Raw genomic sequence first — 19,088 nt, forward strand, 5'->3', positions numbered from 1 at the left:
AAGTTGCAGGAGAGCTCCAAGGGTTATTTTGCATGGCCTAAGGGGGATTTTTAACAAAACATGGGGGGGAAAGGAAAGGTTATTTGGAGTAACCTTTTATGGGGAAAAACCCTAAGGGGGGGAAACTCCAAGGGAAAATAATAACCGTAAAGGTTATAAGTAAGGGTCTAAGGACACTTAGGGCAATTTGGAGGAAAGGGGTTTCAATACACCCAAAGGAAGGGGCTAGAGAAGGTTTAAACACGGAGGGGGAAAAGGGGTGGTTCCAAAGCCCAAGGGAAGGGCTTAAGGGCTTTAAACACGGAGGGGAAAAGGGGTGGTTCCAAAGCCCAAGGGAAAGGGGCTTATAGGGGGTTAAAACAGGGGGGGGTGACTCCAAAGTCAAGGAAAAGGGGGCTTAAGGGTTAAACACGGGGAGGGGGGGTGTGCGAGGGGTTTTAAAACCAGGGGAAAGGAGGGCTTATGAAGCTCCTTTCTAGAAGCTTCTAGAAGCTTCTACGTGTGGTGGGGGGAGAGCACAGGCTGGCGTAGGGCCTCAGTGGCGGCGGGCCGAACTCCATGGCAGCGGCCTGCTTGACCTCCCTCCCTCTCTGCAGCAGCAATGGCAACGCCGGTAATGGTAGCCCCTCCATCTAGCGTCACGGCAGCCCACACCCTCTACCTCCTTCCTCACAGCAGTGGCTCCCTTCTGGTTAAATAGGGGAGGGGAGGGGGATCCTCCCTCTCCTTTGTGCCAATTGGCATGGCAGCGAGGAGCTTACTAGACCTTCTATTCCCCTCTTGCCCTCTAGCACGATTGTCACCGAAGGGAAGATAAGCAAAAAAAATTTCCCAAAACCTTAATAAATTTTCAAAATGCCACATCAGTATCCCATTGCAGTATCTGATATATTACAAAACAATTAAATGATGATAGGTATGATAACTCTTTTGGTGATTGTGCATGGAAGACTATATGTGGCAAACTCATTTTTGCTAGAGATACCAAGGCTATTAGCCTATATCCTTTGTTTGTGTCTTGGTTTATTGATCATATTTTGGTCATGACTAATATTTCTCATATGTCTCATTTGCATCATTGTTTTGGGCATATGACCCTTAAAGAAATGAAAATAGTTACTTGTTTGGACTATTTTCCACCTCTTGAATACTTATATTTTCAATCTTGTGATTGTTTATATGGCGCAAAAACTCATAATTCACATAAAAAGTCTAGTTCCACATACATAGGTAAGCAGTTGGCTCTTGTGCATTCAGATATTTGTGTTCCCATGATTTATAAATCATTAGGTGGTACTAAGTATTTTTTCATTTATTGATTATTAGACACATAAAATTAAGCAAGAATTAGATATGTTGGCTACATTTTAGTCCTTTCTTACTATGATTGAGAGCCAACAAACTAAAAAACCTACGATCTAACATTAAGCACCATTTTGTTGCCCTATATATAACCTACATCAAAATTGTATTACAATGTGCATGATAGAACTATTTAGGAAAGAATCCATAGTAAGGTTAGTCACATAGGCTTATCACAATACGTTTGGACTAAGATAGTTACTACTACCATTAATTTGATAAATCAATTTCTATATAGTGCTCATGGTGGTAGCATTATAGAGAAAATATGGTCTAGTAAACCTCCCTTATATGCACACTTATGAGTCTTTATATCTGAGGCTTTCTACCATATTCCCAAAGACTAATGTAACAAGTTGGATCTGAAGTAAGTCAAATTTCTTAGATATGGTGATGCAAGTGAGATGGGTTATCATCTTTGGAATCCACAGTCTTCGAAGGTTATCTCCATACCCATGATGTTATATTTCATGAGAAAAAGATGTATATGAGACCAAAGCAAGTAGTAAATATACATATGATAATCTTTTAGAAGGACCTCTATCACAGTATAACCAATGCCTCATTAGATAGCCTATTATAACTAATGGTACTGTAGTGGCCTTGGATCCACCTTTTGTGTAGGGTCATGATATTAGACAAAGAGAACAAGCCACCTAAGCCTCATAGGAAGTATATTGAGATGCTCCATTAGAGCCTCATATCCCAATCATTTTGAGCCCTTAATATATTATGTCCTAGTGATAGATGCTAGCGAGTCTCTTACTTATGAGGAGGCTATGCAAAGAGGTAATAGTCACTCTTGGGAGAGGACCATGCAGTCTAAGTATGATTCACTATAGAAAATTTGTAAACGCGATCCTATTCCTTTTCCCAATGGAAAACATGCATTGCCGTGCAAATGGCTATACAAGTTAAAGAGTACTTCTAGTCACCCTAAGCCAACATATAATGCTAGATTAGTTACCAAGTATTTTAAGTAGGAAAAGGGAGTTTATTTTGATGATATCTTCTCTCTTATGGTCAATATGTCTATCCTATGCTTGGTATTGGCCGAAGTTGCATAGATGGATCTCGATTTGCGGAGATGTGAAAATGGCTTTTCTTCATAGGGACTTACATGAGGAGAGTTATATGTGATAGCCTGATGGATTTGACTAAAAGTGTAACGTGTCCACCTATTCACTTGTAGGACATGTCTTAGTAGCCCATTGGGAAGAAAGTTCAGAAAGCGCTGCCCGGCACTCCCACAGAATGTCACGGGGTTTGCGATCTAGGTCTACCCGAGTTTGCCACGAAGTGGAAGCATTCTGGCCATTCCCACTTAGGACCGACCTGAATCAGGGTTTTCCTAGTGGTCAAATTTCTAGAACGGTAGCTAGCGTCAAACCCCAGGCAAACTACTTTACACATAAACGTCTAGGTCAAAGTGGATTCATGCTGCACTTGGTTCAAGGAGAATGGGAAACGAGAGGGATGCAAAGCTCGACCTCTCTATCCGTAAGGCATAGTCCCATTCCATTCCCCTAAAATAGCAGAAATCGGGACTCTATCTTCCTAGATTCTAAGTCATCGTTACCTTGCTATCAATTTCTTTGAGAAAAGTTCTTGGCCAACCAGGACCACCCTTCCATAGGATGGACCCATGGCCACATCCACCGCACTTTACCCTAACTTGGCAATTCATAGTTACTCTAACTTGGGAACTCAGTCTCACAGAAGGTGAAGTAGCAGGATGTCTACTCATCCTCTTGCAAATTAGACTTGCTCTATAACCTACCAACCTTGTTCCAAGGAGTGGCAATTCTATATTGTGATTTAGACACAAAGCCATGAGACGTTGCAACTTGTTGCACAAGTGTCGCACCTAACTTGTGGGATCATTTCTCCCATCAAACAGCCTTTCTTGGTCAGGAAATATGCTTGGTCAAGATGTAGGGTTTGGGGTGTCCTCTTGACCCAACCCAACCCTAACCTTACTAGGCCGATGACGTTTGGCCCTAGGGTTTCTAATTTCAAATGGAAGTCTAGTATTTTGCCGTTGATCCGTAGGGTAAAAACCCTAGATCGTTCTTGCATTTAACTAATCCTAACATTCCGTAAATGTGGGTAGGATCCTTGGGAATTGGAAGTCTTGATTGCATCCGAGGTGTGATATTAGGTAGAATTTTAAACATACTAAACTCTACCTAGCGCATTGAGGTAATCATCGTTTGAGTTACACCACTGCAAGCGAATTACCTATTCGAACTAATTATCTTGACAAGAAGGGATCTTTCCTTAAGATGCTAATACTTTTTCCTAAAAAGATGTAAATAATCTCAGAATGCAACATTCCATGCGAGTATGCGAATCATAGACTTTACCATCTTTGCTACTATAAGGTTTGCAATGACCATTTCTTTTTCTCGCCTAAATCATAATGATTGACAATTTAGACTAGCTCGTATAGAAATCTACGTTGAATTTTAACAAGAACTATACCTATAAACTTTTGTCCAATGCATTGAATTCATGATTTAATATGAAATGCATCTTTTTCTAAAACCACTTCAATAAAGAAGTTCATGCATGACGAATGTCATAAGACTATTTTTGACTTAATCCATTCAATGGCACTTAATCTGACTTAAAAGTGCAAGTATCCTCACATGCAACATGTAAGTTTATGGTTTCCTTTTCATGCAATGCAATTCTTTGGATAATATTCCAACGGATGTTAATGATTATCTCATGTGAATCACAACAAGAAAGTTATTAACTAAATGCATTATGCGCTTGTTCTTTTTCGCGAGGAATTTCAAGGATGCATTTAAACAATATCATCTTTTTAACCTACGCAATATGTGTTTTAGGATTGCAACTTGGAAATGAAAGCAAATCCAATTGCACGACATGCACTAACTCTTGTAAATCGTCCAAGGAAATAAATTCCCCAATGTATTTTAACTTAACTTCGTGAATTAGAGACATGCGTAATTGCATTCTTTTCATGCAAAAATCAAATTCTAAGAACTTGGGCATTGAGGTTCGGGGTGTTATCGGCATGCGAACTCGGAGTGGAGGCTCCCGCATGTGCGCATCATGTCTTTAGCTTTGGAGCCATCTATGCGATGTATTTTCTCGCAGCAACTTTCCCCCTTGATTTCTCGCATGTCCCGAAATGTCACAATTTGCAATCTCCTCTCCCGTGCAAGACACGGTCCTTGGAATCTTGGCTTTAAAGTTCTCGGGGAAGGCACGGGGGGAAAGGGACTTTAGGAAGCTTAAATTTAGAAGCTTCTAAAGAAGCTTCTATGCTTCTTTGTTTGACAGAAATGTGGAAGAATGAATTCTAATGATGAAGAGGGTGAAGAAGAGGACGATGGTGATGATTTTGATGATGGTGATGGTGAGGTGGAGTAGGTGGCAGTAGCGCTGCAGCAAGCGGCAACAGGCAGACTTCATGGCGGCGGCGATGGCGGATGGCGAGAAACACAACTTCCTCCTCTTCTCTCCCCTCTCCCCCCCTCAAGCTTGGGGAGGGGGTGGTTTTTATAGTGTGTAAGGGGGGGGAGATCCACACACGTGGAGGGAGGCATGATCCCCTCCCCAACTCCTCTCAACTCTTCTTAACTCGCCCCCTCTCATACTCCTCTCCCCTGCCATGCATCGGCTGAGGGGGAGGGTTTATAATAAAAAAATTTACAAAATTTCTAAGCATTATCCTTTTTCCTTTCCTGTAAATGGCGTTCTCATGTGGCTTGCGGGATTTAGCCTCGGTCTTATTTGCACAACGCGGTTGGGGTTTATTATCGCGCGCGGGTTAAGGACTTAGCCACTATCATTATTCCGTTGCGGGAGATGTCTTAGTATGGCTTTTGCGCGGGGCGTGTAGTGGTCAAAATTCTTTAATATTTCGTGCGGAAATATTACATTCTCTCCCCCTTAGAGGAATTGAGATGTCCTCATCTCAAGAAGAACTGGGGGTATTGTTGGTTGAGAGTACTTTCATCCATCCAAGTGGCATCCTCTTCGGAATAATCTTTCCACTAGACGAGGTATTCTCTCAAGGTCCTGGATCTCAAATGCCTCTCCCTAACATCTAAGATCTTGTCAGGCCATAGCTCAAGGACTCCTTGACTAGGCATTACAACTTGTTGATCATCAAGCACATGACTAGGGTTAGGTACATACTTCTTCAGTAGACTAGTATGGAATACATTATGAACTTTTAGGTTCTCAGGGAGTTGAAGTCTGTAAGCTTAGGTCCTAAGCACTTGAGGATCTTATAGGGTCCACAATACCTTGGACTTAGCTTCTTGCATTCACCTAAGGATAGGGAACTCTTCTTTGGATGTACGAGAATGAAGACCATGTCGCCTTCAGCGAAGAATCTGTCTTGTCATTTCAAATCCACGTAAGCCTTTTGTCTGTCCTTAGCAGCTTGGATGTCCTATCTTATTAACTTGATTTGGTCATCCATATCTTCCATCATCTTCTTTGAGGCTTCAACCCTTAAGGTTGGATCTAAAAAGTTTAAAGGACTTTGATAATCGTGCCCATACAATGCTTGAAAAGGGGTCATCTAAATACTTTGTTGGTAAGAAGCATTGTAGGCAAACTCCACCAGTGGCAAATATTGAATCCACTTTTTGGGTTCATGACAATAATGTGCCCTTAGTATATCTTCAATGACTTGGTTGACTCACTCCGTTTGACCATCCATTTGGAGATGATAAGCTATACTAAATTAGAGTTGAGTCCCAATGGCTTCAAAGATAGCCCTCGAGAAATGTGATGTGAAAAGAGAGTCACAATCAATAATTATTATTCTGGGTAACCCATGTAGCTTGAATATCTCGTTGATAAATACCCTTGCGATATCTAAGGCTTGATAGTTTGTCTTAACAGGGATAAGATGTGCTACCTTGGTGAGCATATCAACCACAACCATAATGGAGTTGTATCCTCCCTAAACTTGGGGCAGGCCAATAACAAAGTCCATACTGATGAATTCCCATTTCATTTGGATAATGTCAAGTGATTGCAACTTCCCTAGCATTTTGACATGTTCGGCCTTAATGCGTTGACAAGACAAACACTCAATGACATATTTGAGAACGTCACCTTTAAGCCTCTCCCAATAATAGCTCTTTCTAACTGCATTGAGGGTCTTGGCATAGCCAAGATGTCCTGAAAAAGGGGATTCATGAGCTTCCCAAAGTATCTTCTGCTTGAGGGACTGGCTTGCCATTATACATAATCTCCTTCTATAGTAGACAAGTCCACTATTGATAGAGAATTCTAGATACTTTGCTTGTAGCTTTGGGTCTTGATCCTTGATGGGGATCTCCCTTAGTAATTTCTGATAGGTTGGATCATGGCATGCCTCTTCTTTAGCTAACTCAAGAATTGTATTTTTTGGCATGGATACCTTAATAGCTAGGGATCTGGCTGTTGATGGATCTTGCAAAATTTGAGAATTTAGAGATGCCTTACGATTGGGTGCATCGGCAACTACATTCTCCTTTCGAGGCCGGTATTTGATTTCAAAATCATATTCCTCCAGCACTTCAATCCATCAACATTGCCTCATGTTGAGCTCATTTTGAGTAAAGATCCATTTGAGACTTTTATGATCCCCGTCACTAGGGTAAACTTGTTACCCAGCAAGTAGTGTCTCTAAAGCTTGAGAGCATGGATGACAGCTAACAACTCCAAATCATGGGTAGCATAATTCCTATCATGGCTCTTCAGTTTCCTTGAAGAGTATGCTACAGTATGACCTTCTTGCATAAACACACATCCTAAGGCAAGTGTGCTAGCATGAGTTATCACTTTGAAATCTTTACTAAGATCCGGAAGTTTCAGGATAGGTGCTGATACCAAACTTTGCTTTAGTTTGTCAAAGCTAGATTGTTCAGCAGTTGACCATACAATTGATGTCTGCTTCTTTAGTAGATCCGCGAGAGGCACTGCAATCAAGGCATAGTTTTTTATAAAGACCCTGTACCATCCTGTCAATTTAAGAAAACTACATATTTCTTTGATAGTTGTTGGCGTTGGCCAATCTAGAACATCGCCAGATCGACTGAGATTCCTTCCGCTGATACAATGAATCCCAGATATTCAATCTATCGCTTCAAGAATGCACACTTCTTCTTTTTGGCATAAAGCTTGTGTGCCCTCATTGTTTCAAGAATAATGCAAAGCTGGGGTTCATGATCTTCTTCCTTCTTGGAGTAGACTAAGGTATCGTCAAAGAAGATGAGTATGAAGTCATCAAAATATGGCCTAAAGATATCCTACATTAGCCTGTTGAAGGTAGCAGGTGCATCTGTCAACCTGAATGACATAACTAGGAATTCAAAGTGTCCATATCTTGTGCTAAATGTCGTATTTGGGATATCTTCTTTCTTGATCCTTATCTGATAATATCTAGACCTGAGATCAATCTTGGAGAAGATCTTTGCACTTTGAAGACGGTCAAGAAGTTCATCTATCCTTGGAATGGGGTATTTTTTCTTAATGGTTGATTGATTCAACCCTCTGTAATCATTACATAGCTGAAGCATTCCATCTTTCTTCTTCTGGAACAGCACTGGAGCTCCCCATGGCAAACTGCTAGGATGAATGTAGCCTTGTTCTAACAGTTGCTTGAGTTGCTCCTTCAACTCAATCGCTTTCGGGATGGACATTCTGTATGGTCTCCTTGCAAATGGTGCAGCTCCTGGCACTAGCTTGATTTCATGATCAACTTCCCTTTGAGGAGAAAGTTCTGTCAGCTCTTCAGGAAATATGTCTGCGTACTCCTTTAGCCATGAAGGTTCTTCCCTAGACTCCTGATTCTGATCTAGCTTATTTAGCTTAATCAAATAGACAGGTAGCCCCTTTCTAACTCCTTTTATTATCCGAGATGCTTTGGCTAGTTGAATTTTCAGCCTACCAGCCTCTCCTTGAGTTGTGACCAATTCCCCTTCAGAATTTCGAAAGGAAACTTGGCCCTTTCCACAATGAATGCGGGCATCATTAGGTTTAAGCCAATCCATTCCGAGCAAATGCTTGTGGATACCTAGGTTCATAACCCTGAATTTGACTGAAGTCTTGACCGAAGTCGACTTTCCACCCAGCAGGAATTCCACCTTAGCAGTTTTCCTGGTACAAGTGACCTCACGACCATTTGCTAATTCCACAAGCAAGGTGGATGCATCCATTGTGGATATTCCTAATCTTTTTGCACAAACTGGTGAAATAAAGGAATGTGTGTTGCCACAATCAATCAAGGTTCTGAAGCCTTTACCTTGATAATCCAATGGATTCTAAATCACCAAAAATTGGCGATTCGGGTCTTTCATGTGAAGAGCGACATGGAGGAATGTTGCCCTCTCAAGGTCTGCTTCCATGGTTGGGTCTTCTTCATCACCAAACTCCTTGTCGGCAACACTAGCGGTTCTTTCTCTGGCCCTAACGGCGGCTTCTTGGCCACAGACAAATCCTTGGAGTGGTCCTTGATGTTGTCCTCTGTTAAGCTTGGGACATTGCCTTTTAAAATGATTGGGCTCATTGCAATGGAAGCAATGGAGATTGCGGCCATTACTTTGGGTAGGAACGAAATTGTTGGCAGCGTTTGCCCTAGCTCTCTTCCTTTGTCCCTGATTTTGGTCTTGTGCTCTCTTCGCCTGGCACCTATACACTCCTTTGTTCTAATCCTTGTGAGACCAATTCTTGTTATTTCTTGGCCTGGTCTGCACCTCTTGTATTACGGGTGCAGCTCGAATGAGTGCATCCTGAAGATCTGTTGGGCGCATTGATTCGAGGCGGGTATTTACAGGTGGGTTTAATCCGGCACAAAACTTTGACACCTGTTGTGTCATATCCATTTGTGGCACATACTTCAAAAGAGAGACGAACTTTGAATAGTAAGCATCAAGGGATAGACCAAGCTGCTTCAGTTCATAGAACTTGTTCATCTTCTGCGTGCGGTAGGCAGGTGGTAGATATCTTCCTCGCACATCTCTTTTTAGCTTCTCCCAAGTAACTGACCCTTCTGAGATCCCTTGGTCTCTGCACCATTTCTTCCACCAAATCCTCGCTTCGCTGGTAAGATTTAGCTTGGCGAGCATTGCTTGGTTGGCGGGTGCAGTACCTACTGCTTTGAAATAATCCTCCATGGATTCGATCCACATCTTGGTATCAGTTTGGACGGTCCTTCCCTTACCATAAAATTCCGGTGGCTTGATTTTCTTGAGAAGAAAATTCTTCTCCTGAATCACGACCGTACTTGGCGTAGGGGTCGGACTAGGAATCTCCACTTGGGGTTGTTTTTGGGCAATACGACTCTTTACGTTAAAAACTTGCTAAACGTTTCTCACATTACATTTCATGCCCAATTTAGCTTTTAGCCAAGTGACCAAATCACTTAATTTCTTTACCAACGCTCATAGCCAAGATAGTCATTGATAATAAAAGTCTATTCCATTCATGTGGACATAGCCCTTTCGAGTACAATTATTCTTGGGATGGTAGAGCAAACTGATACATTAATTCGGGGAGAATAAGATTGTGTTACATTGAGCTACGAGAACTGAGTAATAGTATGGATTGGGGTCATGGATTTTGAGGAATCGATAGGTCATTGGAAGATTAGGGTATCCTTTCCTTTGATACCCGTTCTTTTCATAACTTTCCAACACCTTGATTCTGTCCAGCAGGGATTATTCGAGTCACTTCCTCGTACATATACTTGTTCTGCTTAACCTTTCGATCGCCGACATGTAGGGTTGTGTTTGCATAAGCCTCAACAAAGATGAACAACTTCACGATCTTTAAGTCCTCCAACCACTTGATTCTCTTTAAGTTGGTTCGAAGGTACGCAAATCGGTGCAGCTATGTAATAGATTCTTGAATCACCCGTCCATCTCTATTCCACGTACAGGGGTGAAGGATTGTAGATGCAGTCTAGGATATTCATCATATTGATCCTCCTCGATAATTTGAGGCATGCATCGTAGTCATAAACATAACCTAGAACACTAAGAATTTGTTCCATGCTTGGCAACTCTGCAAGTTAGCATCGATAAGTAAGTAAGGAAATGTTCTTAATAGCAACATTTTCTCTACTTCACTTCAGTAAGTTTCCTTCAAAATATTAAATCCTCGTTAGTTCGCTCTGATACCAACTATAACGTGTCCACCTGTTCACTTGTAGGACATGTCTTAGCAGTCCATCGAGAAGAAAGTCTAGAAAGCGCCGCCCGGCACTCCCACGAAGTGTGACGGGGTTTGCAATCTAGATCTACCCGAGTCTGCCACAAAACGGAAGCATCCCCAGTCGTTCCCACTTAGGACCGACCTGAATCATGTTTTTCTAGTGGTCAAATTCCTAGAACGGTAGCTAGCGTCGAACCCTAGGCAAACTACTTTATGCGAAAATGTCAGGGTCAAAGCAGATTCATGCTGCACTTGGTTCAAGGAGAATGGGAAACAAGAGGGATGCAAAGCTCGACCTCTCTGCCCGTAAGGCGTAGTCCCATTCCAATCCCCTAAAACAGCACAAATCGGGACTCTAGCTTCCTAGATTCTAAGTCATTGTTACCTTGCTGTCAACTTCTTTGAGAAAAGCTCCCGGCCAAACTAGGACCACTCTTCTGTAGGACAAACCCATGGCCACATCCACCGCACTTTCCTCGGGGTTGCTTTAGTTGTCTAATTACCTACCACATTTTGTTTGACACGCAAAAACAGCTTCCTTAATTAGCCAATTAAACATCGGTTCCTTCACGTAATTTAAGCATTGACATAGGAAAACAATGTCAAACAAGTTCCTTTTCAACAATTGATCTTATTTACTGGTTTTTGGAATACATCATATAATCCAGCCCGAAGGCTATTCCATAACCACCCGAAGGAAATCCATAATACGCCCGAAGGCTAATCCAGCAATCCTCATGGATTACTAATCCAAGTTTCCACTCGTAGACTAGTATATGGGCCTCAAGATCCAATCTCGAGTCATGTCAAGCCTCTTGTGCAGGACCCAGAGGCAAGGCATTTACAGCCAGAGCCCTCCATGGCACCCAAGCGTCCTCCTACTCTAAGTAGCACCCACGGAGAGACCTCTCGCGACGGGTTCAGTCCACTTTCCCTGCGCGGCTAACAACCCCCTTGGACAAGGTCAAGCAGACAGTCGAGGGTAGCTAATGCTGCCTCTCCCTCCAGCCCTTCAACTTGAAGCATTAATTATTTTTCCATCTTTATTTCATTGAGCAAAGAAGTACAAATAGTGCTCCTAACTATACAAACACAATCAATCCAGTGGTCGTTTATTTGGCCAACTGCTTAAGGTGCAAATCCTTTCTCTGAATGCATCCAACATTCGTTCCAGGATCAATCGCGACTTGGCAAGATCCCCAAGGTTTTTGTTGCTTATTTACCCTTTTATCCTTGGGTTAGGGTTTATACCATGTTAACCCAAATTAACAAACACCTTAGGCTCCTTAAACTAAGATAGTAAATCCTGGGCAACCTCATCGCCCTAAGTTGATTTGTCAATTGCTTGCTAGGCATTTCATAATTACCCTAACTTGGCAACTCAGTCTCACAGAAGGTGAAGTAGCAGGATGTCTACTCATCCTCTTGCAAATTAGACTTGCACTAGAACCTGCCAACCTTGTTCCAAGGAGTGGCGATTCTATCTTGTGATTTAGACACAAAGCCATGCGACATTGCAACTTGTTGCACAAGTGTGGCATCTAACTTGTGCGATCATTTCTCCCATCAAACGGTGTTTCTTGGTCAAGAAATATGCTTGGTCAAGATGTAGGATTTGGGGTGTCCTCTTGACCCAACCCAACCCTAACCTTACTAGGCCGATGATGTTTGGCCCTAGGGTTTCTAATTTCAAATGGAAGACTAGTATTTTTCTGTTGATCCAGGGTAAAAATCCTAGATTGTTCTTGCATTTAACTAATCCTAACATTCCGTGAATGTGGGTAGGATCCTTGGGAATTGGAAGTCTTGACTTGGCATCCCAAGTGCAATACTAGGCAGAATTTTTAGCGTACTAAACTCTACCTAGCGCATTGAGGTAATCATCGTTTGAGTTACACCACTGCAAGTGAATTACCTATTTGAACTAATTGTCTTGACAAGAAGGGATCTTTCCTTAAGATGCTAATACTTTTTCCTAAAAGGATGTAAATAATCTCAAAATGCAACATTCCATGCAAGTATGCGAATCATAGACTTTACCTTCTTTGCTACTATAAGGTTTGCAATGACCATTTCTTTTCCTCGCCTAAATCATAATGATTGACCATTTAGACTAACTCGTATAGAAATCTACGTTGAGTTTTAACAAGAACTATACCTATAAACCTTTTGTCCAATGCATTGAATTTATGATTTAATATGAAATGCATCTTTTTCTAGAACCACTGTGATAAAGAAGTTCATGCATGACAAATGTCATAAGACTATTGTTGACTTAATCCATTCAACGACACTTAATCCAACTTCAAAATGCAAGCATCCTCTCATGCAGCAGGTAAGTTTATGGTTTCCTTTTCATGCAATGCAATTCTTTGGACAATATTCCAACGGATGTTAACGATTATCTCATGCGAATCACAAGAAGGAAGTTATTGCCTAAATGCATTATGCGCTTGTTCTTTTTCGCAAGGAATTTCAGGGATGCATTTAAACAATACCATGTTTTTAACCTATGCAATATGTGTTTTAGGATTACAACTTGGAAATGCAAGCGAATCCAACTGCATGACATGCACTAACTCTTGTAAATTGTCCAAGGAAATAAATTCCCCAATGTATTTTAACTTGACTTCTGAATTAGAGACATGCCTAATTGCATTCTTTTCGTGCAAAAATCAAATTCTAAGAACCTGGGCATTGAGGTTCGTGGTGTTATCGGTACGTGAACTTGGAGTGGAGGCTCCCACATGTGCGCCTCGCGTCTTTAGCTTTGGAGCCATCCATGCAGTGTATTTTATCACATTAACTTTCCCCCTTGATTTCTCACGTGTCCCAAAATGTCATAGTCTGCGATCTCCTCTCCCGTGCAGGACACTGTCCTTGGAGTCTTGGCTTTAAAGTTCTTGGGGAAGGCACGGGGGGAACGGGACTTTAGGAAGCTTAAATTTAGAAGCTTCTAAAGAAGTTTCTATGCTTCTTTGTCTGACAAAAACGTGGAAGAAGGAATCGTAATGATGAAGAGGACGATGTTGACGATTTTGATGATGGTAATGGTGAGGTGGAGTAGGTGGCAGCAGCGTTGCAACAGGCGGCAGCAGGCAAACTTCACGATAGCGATGGCGGATGGCAGGCAGCACGATTGCCTCCTCTTCTCTCCTCTCTCCCCCCCTCAAGCTTGGGGAGGGGGTGGTTTTTATAGTGTGTAAGGGGGGGGGGGGGGGAGATCCACACACGTGGAGGGAGGCATGATCCCCTCCCCAACTCCTCTTAACTCTTCTTAGCTCACCCCCTCTCACACTCTTTCCCCTGCCATGCATCGGCTGAGGGGGAGGGATTATAATAAAAAAATTTGCAAAATTTCTAACCATTATCCTTTTGCCTTTCCTATAAAGGGTGTTCTCATGCGGCTTGCGGGATTTAGCATCAGGTCTTACTTGTATAACACGGTTGGGTTTTATTATCGCGCGCGGGTTAAGGACTTAGCCACTATCATTATTTCATTGCGAGAGATGTCTTAGCACGGCTTTTGCGTGGGGCGTGTAGTGGTCAAAATTCTTTAATATTTCGTGCGGAAATATTACAAAAAGGGAAAGAAAAACCTAGTGTGCAAGTTGAAGAAGAGTCTTTATGGACTTACGTGGGCATCTAAGAAATGGTATTATAAGTTCGATTCTTTTATACATTCATTATTGAGATGAAAAACTCAACATGTACAGACATTGATGATGGACCGCCTAGTTAGATGGGTCTGCACATCTATAGTTATCGTGTAAATCGTCATTACGATCCTCATATGGACATCAACTTATTACTTACGATATTTAGTTTGTTGCATCTCCATACAAAGCTGGCATAATTATAGCACTAATCAATTGGTATAGTTAGTTATGCACTGTTTGACTTAGTAAGTAACTTTTTTCAATATTGTGTCTTATCTATACTTTGTGTACATTGTATATGTGAGGAAGATAAAGAGAAAAAACCAAGAAGAAAATGTTTTGGCCGCCATCTCTCTTCTTATATTCTTAAGTGAGATTCCTCTTGTATCTATGGTGTGTGTTTGGCGCAGCAATCCAAGTAAGTCTACCCACCATATGATTCCTGATAGAGAGACTCATTTTAAAGGCTGAAGTGGATAGTGCCTGTGGTGGCATTGGAAGCAAGGCAGAGAGAAAAATATCAAGTTGCACTTTCAGCTGACACACATGTTACATATTTTTAATCTCTAAGTTTTGACATGTTTGCTAAGAAGAAAATATAAGTTTTATATGAAAACATGTTGCAAATTACATGTACTATTGAGCAATCAGTAAGAAAGATTGCTTGATGTATTGTTATACACTTGTTGTGAAAGATTGCAGAACACTTGCTTGTTATTTTGTATCATTTTTGTGATAATGGTATTTAAGGCCAATGGAAACCCCATCATTGAGAAGCTAGAAAAAAATAACTATCCAGCATGGAGTTTTGTATGATGAACTTTGTTATTGGAAAAGGCCTTTAGGAATTCATTTCAGGTGAAAAAGGGGAGCCAAAGCTAAGTAACCCTGCAACAACTATAGATGAATTAAAGATGTGGAAAGAATGGAATGCAAAGGACAAAAAGATGATGTGTTGGCTATCTTTAGTCATTGATAATACTATTTGGGGCATATAAAATTTTTGAAAACTTAACATGCACCTTGGATATTTGGAGAGCATATTTTTAGTAAATACAAAGGCATGAAAGATTCAACTCAAGAAAGAGATGAATACTTTGAAGAAAGAAAAAATATCTATCAATGAGTATGTTTTGAAGGTGAGGAGCATTGCAGATGTTTTGGTAGCAATTGATACAATGTTTGATGATGAAAATGATTTGGTTTCATCTACTTTGGATAGCCTTAATAGTGAGAAGACTTGAAAATCATTTATCACTTCTATATATGCAAGAAAGCCACTTTCAGATTTTGATGAGTTAGTCTCTCTCATGATCATTGAAGAGATCAGTATACAAGGTGAATCATCTAAAAGAAGTGGTGAACATTTCCAAGTATTTTACTCAAGTTTAAGAAAGAGAAATTGTAGATCCTCTTTGAGAGACCATGGTATGGAATGTGCTAGTGATAACCAGCAAAATAGATTAAATCAACAATTAGTTGAAATATAGATTTCAAGAGGTTGTGGAAACTTTAGAGACAAGGGAAGCTCTAGAGGAAGAGGTGGATGGAAGAATAGAGGTTTTGGCAATTCTAGTATTGTTTGTTATTATTATGGCAAAATAAGACATATTGTAGCCCATTGCTATGCTAAGAAGAATGATATCCACAATGGTAAATTGTAGTAAAAAAAACTATGCATTGTCTTCACGACAGAATGAAGACCAAAATGAGCATTTGTTTGTTATGAATAGCATATGATGAATATTATTATAGGAAAGGGAACACATGATGATGTATGATATATCGATTCAAGTATATCTAATTGTATGACTAGTCATATTAAATCTTTTAAAGAGATGCAAGATTTACAAAATCTTGATTATGTGTAGATGGGTGATTCTTCATGCCACCCAAATTTACACATTAGAAAGGTTCCATTGTCCTTGCATGATAGCTAGACAACAAAGAGTCTATCAATAAATATATTACATATGCCATCGATCACAAAGAGTTTAGTACCGATTGGCCAAATGGTAGAGCAAGGGTTGAAGGTTCGATATAATACAAAAGGTTTTTTTGAAGAAGACTTTAATTATAAGTGTAGGTTGGTCCAAAAAGAAAGTAGATTTGGATGTATGTTCACTTTAGATACTGGAATTCTTACTATGTATGCTAAAGGAAAAGTAGTAGTTGCACATATTGAAATATGACATAAATGTATTGGATATGAAAATGTGCAAAGGTTGATATTAATTCATTCCAAAGGATTGGTTATAGGATTATCTACTTTTAGAGTTGCAAAATTCATAAAGTATGTGAAGCATAGAAGACAACCTTTTTTGCATGACAAAGATGTGACTAGAAATATACATGATGTTGTGCATATAGATATCTAGCGACCTACACAAAACTTCTCTTAATGGAAAAAAATATATTTTCATGTTTATTGATTATTATTCAAGAAAGCTATAGGTATATTTCATGAAGAAAGAGAGTGATGAATTTGAGTACTTCAAAAATTTCAAGGCTACTTGAAATAGAAAGAAGCTCGAAAGTTAAGTGCTTGAGATTAGATGGAGGGAAAGAGTCTCTCTCTAATGAGTTTAGTGACTTCTTGCAGTCTCATAAGATAAAGAGATGATTTACTTGCAAGTATAACCCATAGCAAAATGGGATTGCAATATAAAGAAAAATAAGGTATATTGTAGAAGTTACATAGGTATTGATGGTGGCTAAAAAGAATATGCTAAAATATTTTTAGTCTGAACCTATTCATAGTGCTATCCATATTGTAGAAGTTGCACAAGCATTGAGTGCTGAAAGAATATGCCCAAATATTTTTTGTTTGAAGATATTCATACCATTGTCTATATTATGAACATAACTCCCATAACTACAATTCATGGGATGACTCCCAAAGAATGTTGTATAGGCAATAAGCCTGATGTGTCACACTTAAAAGTGTTTGGTGTATTGCATATGTTTATATGCCAAATACGTTATGAAATAAGCTCAATCCAAAGGCTAACAATTATATTTTTATTGGATATTCTTTAGAGAAAAAGTGGTATAATTGTTATAACCCTGCCAAAAGTGAGTTTAGAGTGGATAAGGATGTTATTTTTTATGAGATGAGTAGTTGGTATGCATCTAGTAATGATGCATTGGATAATGATGATAGTTATGTGTAGAAAGAAAAGAAAGAATCGCAAAGCCTTAGTGAACCAATAACATCATCTGGCACTACATCTACAATTAGCCCTTGGCCTGGGAGACTAAGGAGTAGCCCCACATCTTTAGGTGGATCTATATGTGTTGTAGATAAAGACAAAGGGAAAAAGAAAGTGTTGGATGGTAATGATGTATCTACTAGTCATTTGAGATTCAATGGAGATTTCAGTGTTTTAGAGAGTTTGAATGATGTTCTTGGTATTCCTTCAGTGAAAACATCAAGTGTATAGAGAGCGCATAGTAATATAAAGGCTCCATTAGTTAATCCAGTGATAAACATGTCTAGCAGGGCCAGATACCTTGAGTTAAAAGAGATTTGGTTTTGAAAGTTATGCAAATCACCATTATGATTATATGATAAAGGTGATTAAGGATGTTGACCCCACTTCCTTTGAGGATTTTGTTGGTCATGCTCATTGGGATGCAACAATGGATGAGGAGATGGCTACATAGAAGCCAATAAGACTTCGAATCTAGTACTATTACCTTTCTTTTTAACCCTTAGGCGATGCTAAGGTATATTGTTATTTTATTACCATGAAAAGAAGATGTTATTTATTCCTCTAGTGAATGTTTAATTTTATAATCATCACATGATAGGGGCTTGTTGTGCATGTGCATAGCATTTAGATTCTAATGAAATACTATGTATTGAATACTTACCCACAACACAATCCTCATCCAAGTAATACAAACATATAGAAATTATCGTATTGTATAAATAGTTTGACACTTCCATGGTTTTTGTGCACTATGGCCATAGGGAAAAGCTCTACCTAAAAGACTTTATTTGAGCTTACTAGAAGGCCAGACTCTACCTCAAAGAGAATTTGATTGAGCTTTACATAGGGAGAATCTCAACCTTAATGAGATTTTGGTTAAGCCTAGTACAAGGTCAATCACAACTTAAAATGGACTTTAGCTGAGTTGGTCCTGGGTCTTGGGTCCAAATCCACAAAAAAAAAAAGAGAGCTAAAAGAGTTTGGTGATGAAACAAAGTTCATTTCAACTTCCTTTAATATTAAATATTTATCTATACACAAGCTGATTTTAGCTCTCATTGATATTCAATCTTGTCTTATGAGCCAACTTAGGCTCAAGAAAATATTCATTGAGATTTAGCTCATTAATGTGGCCAAGATCAAATAATCTCTCTTTAGTTTAAGCAATGCCATGTGACCAAGCTTAAGTAAACTTTTTTTAATCTTCAATTTGGCCATGTTGCTAACCTCATTATACTTTCTTTAAGATTGAGTTTTGGAAATGTGTGCAACAAACAACATTTGACATCAAGATTGGCTATGTGGCTAAGGTCAATCAAACTTTCTTTGAGTTTTAGGTTACCCATGTAACTAAGTTCACTCAAACTCTCTTTTAATATTGAGCTTCGTCATCTAACAAGACCCAATCAGGCTTTCTTTGAGATTCAGCTTAGCTCTATGGCCAAGTCAATTAATCCCTGTTAGAGATTGCATGCTATTCAACAAGAATAGCATAGTTAGGTACAAGAGGATGAAAAATAGATGTCATCTCATCCAACAACTATCATCTTCCTAAGGAAAGAAAAACACTCTGCTAAGAGACTTTTAATGAGTAGATTTGGAGGATTTCGGTTAGTGGAGATCTTGTCAAGCTCAATTAACTTGTCCTCAACAACCTCTC

Source organism: Lygodium microphyllum, chromosome 7 (genome assembly GCF_053477565.2).
Source record: "Lygodium microphyllum isolate KBCC chromosome 7, Lygodium_microphyllum_v1.1.10, whole genome shotgun sequence".
NCBI lineage: Eukaryota > Viridiplantae > Streptophyta > Polypodiopsida > Schizaeales > Lygodiaceae > Lygodium > Lygodium microphyllum.